This window comes from Triticum aestivum, chromosome 4A (assembly GCF_018294505.1).
Source record: "Triticum aestivum cultivar Chinese Spring chromosome 4A, IWGSC CS RefSeq v2.1, whole genome shotgun sequence".
In the NCBI taxonomy this organism is placed as follows: domain Eukaryota; kingdom Viridiplantae; phylum Streptophyta; class Magnoliopsida; order Poales; family Poaceae; genus Triticum; species Triticum aestivum.
Genome location: NC_057803.1, coordinates 599,708,459 through 599,725,594, shown reverse-complemented (window position 1 = coordinate 599,725,594; position 17,136 = coordinate 599,708,459). Strand labels below are relative to the sequence as shown.

Below are 17,136 nucleotides of genomic sequence, written 5' to 3'. Positions count from 1 at the left end.
CATCAATTCTACCCTATTTCCTGTGGTGTGATTTCTTTTTCTTCTGTTCGTGGTGATACTCGGGTTCAGATTCCGAAGAACTGGCGTGTGTTTGTGTGAGCTATTGACACAGCCAAATCGAATTAGGATGCTACTACTGCTGTGTGTTGCCATGTTTGACCATCTTGATTGGGACCTGTTAGCTAGAGACAACCCTTTTCAGGGAACTTAGAGGCAACCCAGGACTTTGGTTGCAAATTCTGAATTACTGGAATATTACGCTTTTTTTGTGTGGTTCTTTCTCTCTTGCGCGTAACATAATTTTTTCTGTGGATTCCTCGTCAGATGGCTCACTAAAAAGTAGTGAACTCACTGTCTGGAAATTACTCCATTCCTGGTCTCAGGAACACAAAAGGAAACAATTAATGGAGGCTCAAGTCTGATCTGTCCATTGTGTTAGCCTTTGATATAAAATGGTGATGCCCTGGTCCCATGTTAATCATTGGTTGGTGCCTCACTTTTGAGCTAATAGCAAGAAACTCCACCAACCACTGCTTCTGAATAACAAAAGTCAAACTGTGCATGCCAAGACCAAGACTTGGGAATAGCATATCATGGACCATATATTGTGCCTGTCTCTGGTCATTCCATTGTCGTTCCCTTACAGTAGCTGTTCTCCCTCTTCCAACCAATATGGCTGCTAAGCTTGGGCATCTAGCCCAAGGAGCTGCATCGGTACTTTGCCTGTTGATTTTCTTTGTAGAGCCGTCTGATTCCCGTGCTCAGGCGAGGATATCAGGTGGGAATGGAACCTGCATCAGCAGGGAGCGGGATGCGCTTCTGTCCTTCAAGGCGGGCCTTCTGGACCCTGCTGGCCGTCTCTCCTCATGGCATGGTGAAGATTGCTGTCAGTGGGCGGGAGTCCGGTGCAGCAGCAGAACAGGCCATGTCGTAAAGCTCGACCTCCGCAACAACTACGTAGTAAGTGCCTTCCAAGGTTTGTACACCATGCACTACTACAAGTCCAACAGCCTGAGCTTGTCGAGAAATGAGATGAGCTCTTCTTTGGCTGCTTTGCAACAGTTGAGGTATCTTGACATGAGCTACAATGACTTCAACCACATAAGCATTCCTGCGTTCATGGGCTCCCTACAGAAGCTAAGGTATCTCAACCTCTCGTCGTCAGGTTTCGGTGGGAGAATACCTTCCCAACTCGGTAATCTCTCAAATCTGCAATATCTTGATATTAGTGGGGATTATTACAATGTTCTGTACACGTTGGACCTCTCATGGTTGTCACATCTATCACTGTTGAGCTATCTTGACTTGACCGAAGTGGACCTCCGTGCTGTGCGGGGTTGGGTTCACATGGTTAACGGGCTTTCTTCTCTAAAAGTGCTTCGCTTAGTAGATTGTGGCCTTACCAGCATAGTGTCTGCTACTTCAAAATCAAATCTCACACATCTCCAAGTCCTTGATCTATCATCCAACTCATTTGACGCAACACTAGAGCATAACTGGTTCTTCTGGGATCTCACAAGCCTGAAGGAGCTTCACCTCTCCCGTTGTGAGTGGCATGGACCTATTCCTGAACAATTGGCAAACATGACATCCCTTGAAGTAATAGATTTTAGTGCAAATGATCTTGTGGGTTTGATACCGAACAACTTAGAAAATTTGTGCAGTTTGAAAGTGCTGAATTTTGATGATAACAACATTGATGCGAGTATTGGGGAGTTCATGGATCGGTTGCCATGGTGCTCATGGAGTACATTACAGAAGTTGTCAATGAGGAATACGACTATGACCGGAAACCTACCGCTAGAAGTTGGAGCACTTGGTAACTTGACATTGTTGAGTCTCGGCAATAATAAACTCGATGGTGTGCTCGTGAAGGAACATTTTTCAGGCTTATTGAATTTAGAGTATCTGGACTTGTCGGACAACTCCTTGAAAATGGATATTGAACCAAATTGGATTCCTCCGTTTAGACTAAAGCACATAAATTTAGAGTCATGCACAGTAGGCCCCCGTTTTCCAGAGTGGCTTAGATGGCAAACTCGCATTGATTATCTTCTTCTTGGAAATACAAGTTTGGATGATGTTATTCCTGATTGGTTTTGAGTGACATTTTCCCAAGCTTCAGCTTTGGATGCATCAGAAAACATGTTGCGTGGTTCATTACCGTCAAATCTACAGCACATGGCAGCCATCAGTATTGGTCTGGAGAGAAATAATCTTACAGGTCTAGTTCCACGGCTATTCCCTATAAATATAACAAGCTTAGATCTCTCTTCAAACTCTTTCTCAGGGTCATTGCCAGCAGAGCTAAAAGCACCACAAATTTTTATGTTGTCATTGGCAGATAATAAAATTACAGGCACCATTCCATCATCTATGTGCCAATTGACTAGTCTAGCACGGTTGGACTTGTCAAGAAACAAATTAACAGGAGATGTTGTGCAGTGCTGGAAGGAGTCAGATAACAATTCTTCAGTGTCCAGAGCAAACTCTGCAGATCAATTCGGTTCTCGGATGTATAGTCTAGACTTGAGCAACAATGGTCTCTCAGGTGAATTCCCTAAATTTCTTCAGAGTGCCTCACAATTGATGTTCCTTGATCTTTCATATAATAGGTTCTTTGGAATATTGCCAAAGTGGTTACCAGAAAAAATGCCACGATTGGAAATATTGACGGTGAGATCAAACATGTTCAGTGGTCGTATTCCCAAGAACCTTACTTGCCTTGAAAATCTTTATTATTTGGACATGGCCCATAACAATATATCAGGAAGCATACCATGGTTGCTATCAAACTTGAAAGCAATGAGAGTCATATATAAGGATGCAAATGACTATGTTTATGCGGATAGCATGCCAGTAATCACAAAAGGCCAAACACGTGATTATACTGTGGGCGTCTTCAGCCAAGTTGTGAATGTTGATCTGTCATGTAACAGTTTAACAGGACATATTCCAGAGCAGATAAGTTTGCTCATTGGGCTCACCAGTTTGGACTTATCAAGTAATCAGTTGACTAGCAAAATCCCAAACAAGATTGGTGATCTGAAGCAGTTGCAGTCCCTCGACTTATCCAACAACAAGTTTTCTGGTGAAATCCCGTCAGGTTTGTCGGCTCTAACCTATCTGAGCTACTTGAACTTGTCATACAACAACTTATCAGGCCCGATACCATCCGGGCCGCAGCTGCAAACTCTCGGCAACCAGATTGATATCTACATCGGCAACCCCGGTCTCTGCGGTCACCCTATCTCCAAGAACTGCTCTACCAGTACTACTGACGCAGAGCAAAGTGTCGTCCATGAAGATGCAGATCATATCGCGTATCTCTACCTTGGGATGAGCATAGGGTTTGTGGTCGGCCTTTGGACGGTGTTTTGCACCATGTTACTGAGGAGAACCTGGGCGATTTCCTACTTCCAGTTTGTTGACAAGCTGTATGACGAGGTTTATGTAAGGGTGGCTATAACTCGGGCTCGCCTGATGAAGAAGACCCGCAAAGATGCAGCGTGAGTGGCCTGCTTCATGTGCAGTTGAACTGCCCAAGAGATGTATGTTTGGTGTGTACTACTATATGTACTAGTTTCTGGTGCAATTATTAGCTACCTGTAAAAGGTATTTAATGTATTGCGACACAATATATTGTATGGTTGTAAACAGATTTTTCTGGTCTGATTGTAAACCACTCGATCATATAACTACAGACAGATGGATGATTTGAATCCTGCTGAATACTACGATGGCTTTTTTGTATCTTGGCAGCTAATTAACTCACACAATACATGCTCGTTGTTAGTGCTCAGTTGTATCCTCATGTCCGTCTCATGGACATTATTTGTTAGGATATGGCAGGAATGATCCAGCTTGCTAAGGTCCAGACAATCTGACGGCGAATTTCTGTGCTCTCTTTTCTTTTGAAATTTGATGTGCTCCTGGCTAGCTGAAAACAGAGGATTCAATGATTTCAAGTTGAAGACTGATTCTTAGGTTCAATCCAAGAATTCTTGGTGTTAATTCGGAAGTGTGCTCTTCAACCGTGGTTGCAGATATCCTTGGGGCAGTAGTACAAACCATCTGAAATATTTACTCAATATTTGTCAAGAAACTGGAGAGTCGGTGCTTGCAACAGTAGTCCCAAGCAAAGTAAGTTGTGTGGCATGGGGTTTATTTCTTGTTTACGGATGACGAGGACACTACTAGGTTAAATTGTGCAACGCGATTTTAATTCTTATGATGGGAAGAGTGAATTTTATTGTAATTTACTGTATGATAAGGTCGGACGTAATCTGCTGTGTGATAATCTGTCTAAGTGATTCTGATTTCACTGCAAAATGAGGCCATTGACCTTGCTTCTGTTGGTTTGCTTTGTTTGAAGTTTGTTGTCAGGTTCATGGATATCTAGTGCCTGTATTTGATCTTTGGCGCACCAACGGAATCATGAATAAGATAATTCAAATATAGTATTCAGCTCTTTTATGTTGGTTTCTAGGCATTCCTGTTTTGAAATATCTTTACTTTGGCCTTTTTTGAGCAGGAAGAAAATTGATGCCACGTTGAGAACATCAGGTATGTGACTTATTTTCAATCACAAGATGTGGAACGATTTCCGAAATTAAAAAAAACAATGTTCGATGATGGTTTGAGGTTTGAGCTGAATAAAGCTAACCTTGTGCAGTTGCCTCATGAAGATGATTTGAAACGGAAGACTGTTGGTTTGGTAACAGTTCTCTGGAGCGCTGTGGATACCTATGCATTCTGTCAGCTGCAACTCGTCTTTTTCTGTCTACTGTACCGATGCGCCGAATAGCAACTATGTTCTGATGCACCGGAGCAATTTGTGACTGTAAGCAGCTCATGTTGCTCTGTTTTTTGGTTTTAGTAACAAGCAACTGATAGCATGCATGATGTGCTGTAACGCTAACCGGAAGTGCATAATTTGATCAGTTTAATGTTGTCTTTTCCCCTGCCTGCATCTTCAGAGTCTGGTGACTTGCTCCTTCTCCATCTTCAGAGTCTGGTGGCTGCTATACTTCATGCCAGGTAGAGTAACATAGATTACTACTCCCTCCGTTCCAAATTACTTGTCTTGGATTTGTCTAGATACAGATGTATCTAGATTCATTTTAGTGCTAGATACATCCGTATCTAGATAAATCTAAGACAAGTAATTCGGAACGGAGGGAGTATCTGGCATTTTCCTTCTCTTCCCCGGGTTGAATAATTTCGTAATTAGAAGAATGTTTCGGTGCTGTCTTTGATGATCAGAACTGTGAACGATTGTTGTAATGATGCGTAGAGTGATTTTTTTTCTTGGCTATGAAACCGTCCCCAATAGTGTCAATCTTATTTATCTTCACATCTAGCCTCATCGTTCTCTGAACTTTATATGCAGTGTTCATCAGTAACAACTTGGTCGCATTTCTACCGGTTACTGTCAGCCTGGATTGGGCTCCTTTTATCACAAGAGCAAATCCAACTCTGAATACCTCTGATCTTAACTCTGTATATGTCACACAAAGGAGATATGCGTTGCATATGCCGGAGCATTGGCCACTAATTTCCTGTCGGCTTAATTACACCTTCTCTCTGAGCTACTAACTGGCATTGTTGGCGATGTCAAAAAAAAAAACTGGCATTGTTGGATATAAGAAGAACCATGCGGACATGGAGTTTCTACACCCAGGAGCAAATGATCCTGGTGTGAACAGTAAAATCAAAAAAATTCTGAATTTTTTTTGTGGCATACACTCGCAAATGTTTGTTGTGCATGCAAAATTTCATCGCAAAATCACATTGGTGGAAGGCGTGGTAAAAAAACAAATCGATGCTCTGAAAATGTTAGTCACAAAAGCATTTTAAAGCTCTGTTTTTGTTTTGTTTTTTTGGCACGACTCCCACCAATATGATTTCGTGATGAAATTTTGCGTGCACAACAAACATTTGTGAAAGTATGTCACAAAAAAATCAGATTTTTTTGAATTTTTTTGATTTTACTGTTCACACCCGGAGCAATTGCTCATGGGTGTAGAAAGGTACTTCCGGAACCATGCATCATTCTAATGTCAAAAAAACAGTTATCAGTACTAGTATTCAGGGAACAACAACTCGAACGCCAAACGAGGACATCAGGTCTCACTGCCAAGCCAAACAGGTATTTTGTTTTCTCCAGCAGATTCATCAGTAAAAAGTAGAGACAAGGGAACAAATTAATCGGGTGGATGCATGGCACGCCAGCATTCGACACAATTGTAGGCGTCATTGGCAACTTCATTTCTTCTGTGTGTTAAATTATAAAACTTCCGGAAATCTATGCTCAGTAAATCTGTATATATGAAGAAAAAGATACTTTCTAATTTCTATGATAGACAGTAGAAACAATTTCAGAAATCTATGAGCGGTGCTGGTGACATTGGAGCCAAGAACCGGCACATCAATTCCGTCAAGGGAAACAAGGATTGGCGCCGTATGGGCATCGTTATCGATGATAAGTTTGATTTGTAGAATTGGCCATCAGGCGACCATCCATCACACAGAAGTTGACAAAGGTGACGTGTTCTGAAAGCTCAAGGCTCAAGTGGAACAAACAGAAGAGCAAGCAGATACTGTGGTGTAGATTAGCACGCGCACACACCAAATAAAGTTTCAGAAATTGACTGTCAGGCCTTGGGAATGCTGTTACTGGTCACTATTTGGATTTATGTGTCATTTGCGTTCATGGGGGTTCAGAGAATTAAACGAAAGAAGATGAAGATGCAAACATCTCAGGATAAGCTTATGATCATAAAACATACTTCGCCACTTCAGTTATTTTAGCGTGATTAGTCAGCAAAGAAGTTTTTTTTAGCTTTATGTATTGTGATTAAATATTTGTAGTTACTTTTATGTTGCTCTCCAGTTGTTTACTTTTGTCCAAATTTTTAGTTTTGAAAATAGCTTCCCATGCATTCTTAAAGTTCGGGAGAAAATACAGGAGAACCTAATACTTGCATGAATATGAAATGATTCAATCTTGTCTCGTAATGTCCAGGATAACTGACACATGGGATTATTTTTCTTTGCTGGTTTTATAAGTTTTCTCCTAGTTTTCTTTTATTTTCTCTTATATGTTTTATTTTAAAATTCCTGAATATTTTTTGAATTTGCAAAAAAAATGTGCTTCATGAATATTTTCACACTCATGAATGAATGTTTTTGAATTTAAAAATATTTTTTAATTTGCAATTTCTTTTGAATTAGTGAACATTTTTTGAAATTCTGGAATACTTTTTTGAATTTTCAAACATTTTTCACATCTAAGAACATTTTCTGAATCCATGAACATAGTTGAAATTCATGAACATTATTTAATTTTTATTTTTGAAAACTCACGTAGCCTTTATGAACTCCTCCCATCGTAGTGTGCTCCATCACATGAATTCCTCGTCTCACGTCGAGTTCGATGCTCATGCTCATATCTCGAGTGAGCTATGCATCAGCAAGAGCTAGAGCATCCTGCATCCGATAGCACTTTATCGGTGAAGCACCGTCATGGATCAACCGCACTGTCCTAAGCGACTCCGCAAGCCTGGAGTCCGAAGGAGATGGTGGCACTGGAATGAATTCGACTGTTGCACTTGCACTTAGTGCTGGAGAACAAGTGTTTTTTACACATGACAGCCTTAGTTTGCAAGTTGCGGTAGTGTCTTTTTTTATTTCAAGAAAAATGCCAGCAAACTAGTGGAAAGAAGCCAATATGATTTTTGTCATGAAGTCATATGTGGGCATATATATACGCTAAGCTAGGTTTCGTTTTCCTTCGGATCAAGCGAGCGAGAGCGAGAGAAATCCCCAGTCCACTAGGAGCGATCGCCGAGACCTAGCGATCGCTCCTAGGCTTCAAATAGTGATGATTATATACTAAACAATCAATTCTATAGGTCCGGCAAAGAACAATTCATTTTTTTATCATGTCCATACTGATTGAGGAATTAATTTGCGGAAATCATAACGCCCGAAAGTCAGATTTTGAATCATGTCTGACCAGCCACGTCGTTGATTTTTTCGTTCAAAAAAGCAAGAGGCCGTCGTGAACGATTCCTCCCTCCACAGCCACACTTCCTTATCCTTTCTCCCCTCACATCACCATCGCAGCCTGACACTAGCCTAGGGGACGGCGCCCGCATCGAACAGGCGACGCGCCTCCTCGAGGTGACCGGCGGCGGAGTGGCGCAATGTGCGCGGTGGCGGCTGGGGGAGTCTCGTGCGCGATGGCGCTCGAGCTCGTGGAAGCGCGCGCCCACTTGTGCATGCGTTGGGAGCTCCTCACCTCGTCGGCGGGGTTCTACGTCATTGGGGTCTTCTTCTCCAAATTCCATGCAGGGGGTGCGCTCCGAGTCCACCTTCCTCTGCAAGCTCGTCACGAAACCGGTCGAGGTGTCGCCGTGGGGCAGGGGCTGAGCGCCACCTGCTCACCCACGCTGACGCGGCCGGCATCGGGCCCGCCTCTATACGTGAGTACTTGCACACGTTGTCCTTGTCAGCGCGGCCAGCACCAGGCGCCCCGCCCCGGTGAAGACAACCACTGACTAGCACGTGACCGAGGTGTTTCGCCGTTGTTTCACATCTTCCACCACCGCCCTTCCCCACGACATCGGAGGAGGTCAAGGACGGGTCCTGAGTTCGAGCTCGACCATCACACACGCACTGCACAAGGCCACTTCTGGCGTTGCTCCATCTACACAGGTAGCACCTCATCTCCCCTTTCACATTGCTGACTGCTAATTACCCCCTACACCATGATAACTCTCCTTTTGATATCACAAGTTTGATGCCAATCCAACAAAAATCTGGATGATACACTCTTTTTGTGCTTCATTAATTCATACACCCCTTTATTCCACTTCTTTAGTTCAGTTTTTCTCAAATTGCCATGTAATGTCCTATGAGAGTTTTCTGATTTACACTATCACCGTAATTCTTTTGTTAACTCATGACGGCTCTGCTCGACGTGGATGGATGGATGCGAAAGGAGGGAAGGGAAAGGGCTTGGCGTGCTGAAAACACACGGCGGCATGACATTGACATGTTCTCTCCCTCCGGAGTGGATCGGTCGAGGGAAGGGAAAAGAATGTCTCCCGCGTAAGGCCTTACGTAACGTGCCGTGGGCGAAGCCGAAGCCGAAGCGCGTGATGGAGAGTAGACCGCTACGCGTACGGCAGGCACACACCAACCCCGACCGGACCCGGCACGTGCACCACGAAATCCCCGAAACGCCCCTTGTCAGACGAGCCAGGCGCGGGGGCAGGACGGTAACTTCGCGTGCCTGCCACTAGATGAGATGAGATTCCCTTCTTCCTCCCCACAAATCCAGACCAGACCAGGCCAGAGGACCAAACCCTAGCTAGCTCGCCGCGCGCAACCCTCCCGCCAGATCTCGCCGTCGATCCCCGACCTCCCATGGCCGCTCCCGCCCCCCGCCTCGCCGGCTTCTAGTTCGCGAGCTAGCCGCGCGCGGATCGGGGTAACAAAGCATGGAGGAGGACGCGGCCGCGGCGCCCGACTCGTGGGAGACGGCCGACCTCGACGGGGCCATGAGCCGCCTGCTCCTCTCCTCCTCCTCCCCCGGTGGCGCCGCGCGAAGGGTCTCCTCCTCCTCGCCCGACCTCGCGGACGACCACCAGGAGCAACCGCAGCAGCAGGCCGACGATCCGGTCGCGCAGGTCGACCAGTTCCTCCGCGAGGCCCTCGAGAAGCCCCGCGAGCGCCTGCAAGGTACGGCCCCGCCCCGCCCGACCTCGTTTCCGCGGCTACTCTTGTTACTAGATTCACGGCGTCTCTTCCCTAGTTTTGGTTGCCGCGAGTCGCGCTAGCTAGCTAGCTGGCTAGCTTCCAGGTAGAATTCCAGGTGCGCGGTGAGGAATTTGGGAAGCGTGCAAAGTTCTCGCGTCCTTGTTTTAGGCACTGCGCGGTAGGTAAAGGGTCAGGTGCATCCATAGCCAGTGCTAGCTCTGTGGTTTGTCGTTCCAGGTAATAGGTTTGTATGTAAGTACTTGTGCAGGACAAGGAGTTCGTGTACGCCTAGTTGATTTGAGCCGCGCGTTCGGTCATGTGCATCCACAGGTGGTGTTAGCTTGTATTCTGGTGTGCCGAGGCACGCCATGTGTTCCTGCTGGAAGCCTGGGAACATGCTGCAGAGCATCACAATGCAACATAGCTCCGAAGCCTGTCCCTTCCTGTTTGGGATTACTTCGCCATATTAGTCGAACTGCGTATTGACAAATTGTCTGGCGATTTTGTACTAACTTTTGGACAAGAAAATGCCGTAAGACGTGTGCTAAGCTAGCAGCTAACTTGTGTGTTCGTCTGGGTTGCTCAAGTATCATCATGTCAGTTATTTAAAACATTTGTACACTCTTGAATTGTTCCATAGGCAGTTGCTTTACGTTGATCGGATTCCCCCCTTTAACCTGCTATGTTGCATCATGTTTCTGCATCTTGTCTTACTATGTGACTAGATTCCTACATATAAATATGAAAAGTTGAACATTGCTCGAATAGTTTTATCTCATTGCAATCTCATCTCTCATTGCAGTGCTACGGATGGAGCAAGACATTCTGAAGTTCCTTCGTGACCCTGGGCAGACGCAGTTTGAGTTCCAGGGTCTTCCGACTTCGTACCTGCGCCTCGCTGCGCACCGTCTGGCACAGCATTATTTCCTGATATCGATCGCCCTGCCGGATAACAGCCTGCCTGACGGAACCAGTTCGCGGATCATCCTTCGCAAAACGTCGGCTGAGTGCCGATTGCCTGCTGTCCGCCTAGCTGATATTCCAGTTAATCTCCCTCAAGAAGAGAGCAGCGCTGTGGCCACCAAAGTAGCTATTAAGCAAAGGCCTCAGAAGAATCAGCATGGCGGCGCAGGCGCAGGTGCCAACTCTAACAGAGGCAACCTTCAGAAAAGCGTCGAGGAGAGGAAAGAGGAATACAACAGGGCACGTGCTCGCATATTTAACAGCAGTAGTGGTAGCACTAGTCCGGTTGATGGAAGACCAGCTGATGAAGTGGTTTTGCCCAACACCCTACATAGGTCCACTTCCTTGGAGTTGAACTCAAACACCAGGTTCGGTGAATTGACTGAAGCTACCCTTGAAAGGAGTTTGACTAGCACCGCATCTAGCAGCAGATCAAATAATAGAAGCAGGATTGACAAGGAGCCTCCAGTCAATAGGGGCAGGCAAGGCAATAGGGTGGCGATATTTCGAGACCGTGACTCTGATCGCAAGGATCCTGATTATGACAGAAGCTATGACAGGTTTGTTCACATAACACAGTTTTTATTGTTGCTATCTGAGCTGGAGTTTCCTGTGTCATAATCAGTAGGACCTGGTTTTTATGTTGCCTCAGTGTAGTTCCATGTTTTATGGTCTGGCTGTGCTCTTTAATTATTCCTAATGCACTTTTTCTCCTTAAACCACCAAAGTATGTGGTTAAGTCTGTGATCTGTCATATTTCTTAGGACTATTGATAGGATCTGTGAAATTAGATTTGTACATATTAACTTCGCACTGATTGCCGATGATTGGAGGGAATTCGTGTGAAACATGTAAACAATATATTTAAAGTGGGTTCAGTGGTGAAAAATCATATCAAAATATTTCACTTGTTCTGATGAAGATGATTAAGCTATAATCTTACTATTTCAGATACTTGTCAATCTTATTCTAAAGAAGTATATATACGTGCCAAGGTTTTAAGCTTATTATTATGTTCTTATAAACCCTTTTGGATATGGACTTTATGACAAGTTCACTCACCGCTAAATGGGCATTGCAGGTATATGCAAAGATTTGATCCTGGATTTGGATTTAATGGCGGCGCGTACACCATTCAACCTTTGTATGCTCCTGCTGTTACCTACAACACTGAGTTCCCCCAGCTTGGGTCACCACAAATGTCTCCTGTTCCTGTTGAACAGCAGCAGCCCCATCCAATGGCTCAGCACATGCCTGGGCCCTGGTCGCCGGCTCAATCACCTAATGCAGTTGGCTACAGGCCTCCAGATGGTGTTATGCCACCCTACAGTCCTGGTCAAGCTGGTGCTCCTGTCAGATCTTCTGTTTTCATGCATGCTTCCCAGCAATATGCCATGCCTTCACGCCCAGGGGTCACATTTGTACATCCACAGGATTCCATGCGACCATTTGCACAGGTCTGTGTTTTTTCCTATCATTCGTACTGAGCTGATTTCCTAGAGTAATCTTTTGATAGCCATGACTGCCTATGACTGTCTTACTTCCTTTTTATGTTTTTGGCATTTGGCATACAATCTTCTCTTTAAGCAAGCCAACTTTTGTTTTTTTGTACCTCCAGTGTTCAGTGATAGATATTTTTCTAATGATTTAGTTTCTATATTTGGAGATGTAAAATGTTACCTAGGCAGTATACACTATAAATTGAATCCTAAACTATGTACTTGCAGAGTTTCCTTCTGTCTTGACTCACCCCTTGTTTTTGCAGACTCACCACCAACAACAATCTGAAGCTAGTCTACGCTTAGCCCGGCCCCGGTGAGGGGCCTGGGCGTGCCTGCTCCTGCCAGCATGGGCTGAACTTCCAACTCAAATCGGATGAGATATCCTTCTCATTTCTGGCTGGCAGGAGCAGGCATGAAAGAACCGAGAAGCGCCGGGCCGAGCTAGTCATTTGCCTGATCCTGTCATGCCCGTGCGCTTCTCGGTGTTGTTCCTCCCTGCACATTGAGATGCAGGCGGGGCACCGTACTCCTTCATCGGTGGATTAAACTGCAGACAGTTGCGTGGGCCTCAGAAGTCCATGACACATGGAAAGAAGCTGAGAAGTCTAGGGCAGAGCCGGTCGCCGTCTCGCCCTTGCTCGGGTTCTTTGTTCTTGGCGTTGCTGCTTCCCCTTGCATACTTGAGATGCAGGAGGGGCACATGTTGCCGCCACTGGCTCCTCGGAACACGAGTGGCGCCACGTGAGCTGCAATAGAAGAGAAGAGAAGAGAATGGCGTGGGGACATCCAGCATGTGGATCGACAGCCGGGACCTGGGTTAGTCCAGTGATCTTTGTGTTGTGCTTCTTACACTTCATCCTTTTGATGATGGGACTAACGATGACGAACTGCCATGTCTGGAGCACTAGGCCTGGCGCTCCTCTTGCTTCCAGCCGAAGCCGCAGCATGGTGGCTTGGAGATGCGCGGCGTGATATGGAGTGGAGGCAAGCTGCATCGACTGCCACCCTTGCTCCCAGTGTCTGCAGGGAACTGCCGCTGATGATGACGACGATGACGACGAAGAGTTTCCAGTCCTGGCTTTGTGTTGTCTTAAGATTCTTGTTCATTCAAACTCGGTAGTAGTACTAGTAGTAGTAGAGTACCAGTATCTGTGTCTGTACATGGTAGCAGGTGGGGGTCAGTCACCATCGACTTGTTTATTAATTAACTATGTCGTTATCAATATCAGGTTACAACTTGAGTTGCAGTTGTTGTTAAGCTCAATTAGTGCTTTGAACTGAATTCGGTTGCACGTATGTACGTATGTATGCATGTGTGGTTTGGAGTCGACGTGGTTCTTACATAAGCAGGCCATCGTTTTAAAATAGATGATCTAACTTTGTATAAATTTTAGTAGTAGGCCATCGGGTAAGTTGCCTGCTAGGATTCACCTTTGAAGACTCAACACGAACAGCAACTCTGCTAGGCCATCGGGTAAGTTACCCTTAATTATTTCCATAAAAAAAATCATCATCAGTATTACTAGTACTTTTTGAGGGGAGGATAAGGATTTGGAGAAACCATCAGCGGCACTCCTCTTGGGCTGGCATGGCAAGCACATTCCCACGGCCCATCGCCTCGTGGCATCGATCTGACGGCCGCCTCTCCCTCCAGGCACCGAATCCAACGGCTGGCAGCACCCGCCGCCCGACCCTCCCACCCCCAAAGCCTTGGGCAGCTGCCCGAGGCCACGAGCGCCACAGCCACTCCCCCCTCGCGCCGCACCCTCCCCAAACCCTAACCAACACCAGGTAAGGCCCCCGCCGTCGATCTCTCTCCCCGCCGCCGCTCATCTCATTCTCACCGCGTTCTCCCTCTGCCCGCCGACCGGCGACAGCCATGAGGTAACGCCCGCCTTTACCGACCCCCCGGTTCCCGTGCCCGTTGGTTTCCTCGCCTGCGCTCGCTGGATGGACGGATTACCCCGCCGAAATCCTAGTCGTGCCTAGAGATCCGCCCGGGCGGAGAGGGGCCGAGATGGATACATCGCATCGCGCGCCTTTTGGCCTGGATGAATCCTGATGAATATAGACGGCGTTTTGTGGTTGGTTCTGAGTGCCGGGAGTTCACATCACATGCTGGGAGGTTGGGTTCGTGGCAGCTGCATCGTCTAATTTACCTGGGATTTACGTACATGATTTTGTGGTACGATCTCTGCCTGCCTACTGTGTGGGCTGTGGCTGCGTCAGACACTGGTCCCGTGCTGTCTATTACTTTGAAACGTTACCGAATTCGTGGCTTGCATCTGTCAAGTGTTGTAGGGTCAGGAGCTCTTCTGGTGAATAGATGGTGTTTATACCCCTTTGTGGCGGCAATTAACATGAGGAGATTGGGGTTTTTTGTAGCAGTCCTTCGCCTGGTTATCCTGGAATTCACCAGATTTTTAGTTACTGTGTGATTCATTAGTGACTAGACTATTCATGTGCTACCTGTTACCTGTTGGTTGATAGCTAAAGTATATTCATTCAAGCTCGTTTTGCCGAGGTAGTATGCCATCAGTTGGTCGCAAGTGTAGGAAGTAGTTGTAACTTGTAAGAGCTGTTCAGATTTGGGATGGATGTTTTGCGCTTCAAATGCCATCCTTTTTTATGACGTATGCTCTGCTTTTGCAGTAAGCTGCAGACCGACGCCCTCAAGGAGGCCATCACCCAGGTGGTGGCGGACGCCAAGGAGAAGAACAGGAAGTTCACCGAGACCGTTGAGCTCCAGATCGGCCTCAAGAACTATGATCCGCAAAAGGACAAGCGTTTCAGCGGCTCTGTCAAGCTGCCCCATGTCCCTCGCCCCAAGATGAGGGTCTGCATGCTCGGTGACGCCCAGCATGTGGGAGAGGTATGGCCCGCCGGCTGCTACTATTAGTCAGTTCTTCTTTTCGTCTGTAACATTTACTGGCTGTGAGGATTTTGGCTGTGCTGTGAGCAATCACTGGTCGTGGGAATTTTGAGCTGTGCTGATATCTTTGTTACATCTAATGAATGTTACTTGCACGCTAGTATTGTGGGCTCTTTAAGATGATAGTAGTGTGATACTGCGATTACACTTTACTCTTTACATGAGTTATTATTTGCATCATGCTGTCAGAATGTGACCGGTGCTAGAACCTTCTTTTGTTATTGTATAGGTGTCTAGCTACAGGGGCATAGCTAGGATTATTATTCATCGGGTCCAGCTCTGCTAAACAGTGGGATTAGTTCTTTGCTTAGTCTTAAGCTAGCTTATTCTATAAGTAATAAGCAAAATTTATTCGGTTCACTTGAACCCAACACCAATGAGTGGCTCCGCCCATGCCTTGCTAATATGACAACTAACTTTGTTACATCTTCATGAATGCTATCTATATGTAAGAACTGTATTCTTTGAAGTGATAGATGGATCAATGTTCTTTTAACCTTCCTCATAGCTTATTCTCCTGATTGCAGGCTGAAAAGATTGGTCTTGATTCCATGGATGTTGAAGCTCTTAAGAAGATGAACAAGAACAAGAAGCTTGTCAAGAGGCTTGCCAAGAAGTACCATGCTTTCTTGGCCTCAGAGGCTATCATCAAGCAGATTCCACGTCTCCTTGGTCCTGGTCTCAACAAGGCAGGCAAGTAATCTGATCTGTCTCTGTTAGTTTACTTGTCTCTCAGCTGGTTGGTTTACTTCTCATGGTTAGAAGTTAGAATACCATTTCTTTGGTTGTCTTCATGTGGATGTGTGCGTTACATCTTTTCTACCATTGATCTATTATTAGTTTTTGTGATGGTTTTATTTTTAGTGTGAACCTAGCTGAACCTTGTAATTTACTTGCATTTTGTCCTTGTATGGATTAAATGTATGCCATATGGTCTTGTACAGTTGCAGACAACCCATTTGATTCTCATCTGCATCCATGCTTTCGCAGAACAGTCTATTGTGAATTTTGACATTTGTAGAGCTTACTGCATTATATGGTGTTCTAATATTCTATGCCCCCATCTGTTTGAGAGTTCATAGTTCATACTTGTGTGCATAACATAGACAGCTTCACCATCCCTGTTCTGATCCTGCATACTGAGTGTTGTCTGCTGGTGGCATTGTAGGCAAGTTCCCGACTCTGGTTTCTCACCAGGAGTCTCTGGAAGCCAAGGTGAACGAGACGAAAGCAACAATCAAGTTCCAGCTCAAGAAGGTGCTGTGCATGGGCGTCGCGGTGGGCAACCTGTCGATGGAGGAGAAGCAGATCCAGCAGAACATCCAGATGAGCGTCAACTTCCTGGTTTCCCTGCTCAAGAAGAACTGGCAGAACGTGAGTCCCATTCAGATCTCACTCCCTCCGAGTTTCTGTTTCACTTCCTCTCGTGTCTAGTGCAAGTGATTAGGCCCAAAAGACTAAATTAGACATGGCATGACGTTGGTCATTGCATTTGTTTTTGCAGGTGAGGTGCCTGTACATCAAGAGCACCATGGGGAAGCCGGTCCGTGTGTTCTAAAGCCTGTACCCCTACCGCCCATCTATATCAATGCTACCTAGAATACTGGACTTCCTTACTATGTTTACGCATAAATATGTCGGTGTTGTGTCGTAGTTTTTATCGAATTTTGCGCGTGCCTGGTGAAGATGACAGAACGACCACTACTGTTTCTCTTGAGTTGTGATTCTGCTGGAGTGATGTGCTCATCGAAATCATGCCAGAACATTATATATATATATATATATATATATATATATATATATATATGTGTGTGTGTGTGCCGTGGATGCATGTTTTGTACCCTTGTATGTTTGCCCACTATGCAATCTGTTTGTCTTAGTGGCTTTTTAGCTCAGTATATATATATACCAATATGTATGGTAGGATTAACTTAAGACGTGAGCCGTTGGATACACTCTGAACCGTTGGAT

General features: G+C 45.6%; 2 pseudogenes across 1 annotated transcript; both read left to right on the top strand.

Annotated features, from left to right (window-relative positions):
- The first annotated feature begins 6 nt into the window (after window positions 1-6).
- On the top strand, window positions 7-4,837 carry LOC123087397 (receptor-like protein EIX2; annotated as a pseudogene).
- Window positions 4,838-9,336: 4,499 nt separating this feature from the next.
- Window positions 9,337-16,911, top strand: LOC123087396 (uncharacterized; annotated as a pseudogene). Its single transcript, XR_006441332.1, has 11 exons — window positions 9,337-9,750; window positions 10,571-11,291; window positions 11,813-12,188; window positions 12,497-12,546; window positions 12,638-12,770; window positions 12,925-13,053; window positions 13,223-13,378; window positions 14,886-15,105; window positions 15,693-15,858; window positions 16,334-16,539; window positions 16,670-16,911. The product of XR_006441332.1 is annotated as an uncharacterized protein (transcript).
- Window positions 16,912-17,136: the final 225 nt, after the last annotated feature.